Below are 363 nucleotides of genomic sequence, written 5' to 3'. Positions count from 1 at the left end.
TGCGCATACAGGTAATAAGCTGCTCCGCCACTGCGCAGCGATGGAGCTATCACAGCGATGGAGATGACGCAAACAGAGCCAGCTCTCCGAAAAAGTGTTTCAAGACGAACATGGCGGCAACTTAGCCGAGGTCCAAGATGACAGTGGCCACCAGGAGAACGATTTCCAGGCTTTCCGCCCAGAGACGGGAGCTGCCCGCGTCGGGGGGGCTCGCTGCTCGCCTTTAAGAGAATCCGCAGATCGCGCAGCATCAGCACCGACCGAGTGGCTTGCAACAGCTGGTCTCCCTGCACCCCCCCCCTCCCCCCCTGCACATAAGCCCCGGAGAGGGACGTGAAGGAGAAGCGGGGGGGGGGGGGGGGG

This window comes from Kryptolebias marmoratus, linkage group LG6, assembly GCF_001649575.2.
Source record: "Kryptolebias marmoratus isolate JLee-2015 linkage group LG6, ASM164957v2, whole genome shotgun sequence".
Classification (NCBI taxonomy): domain Eukaryota; kingdom Metazoa; phylum Chordata; class Actinopteri; order Cyprinodontiformes; family Rivulidae; genus Kryptolebias; species Kryptolebias marmoratus.
Note: the sequence above shows the minus strand (reverse complement) of the source record.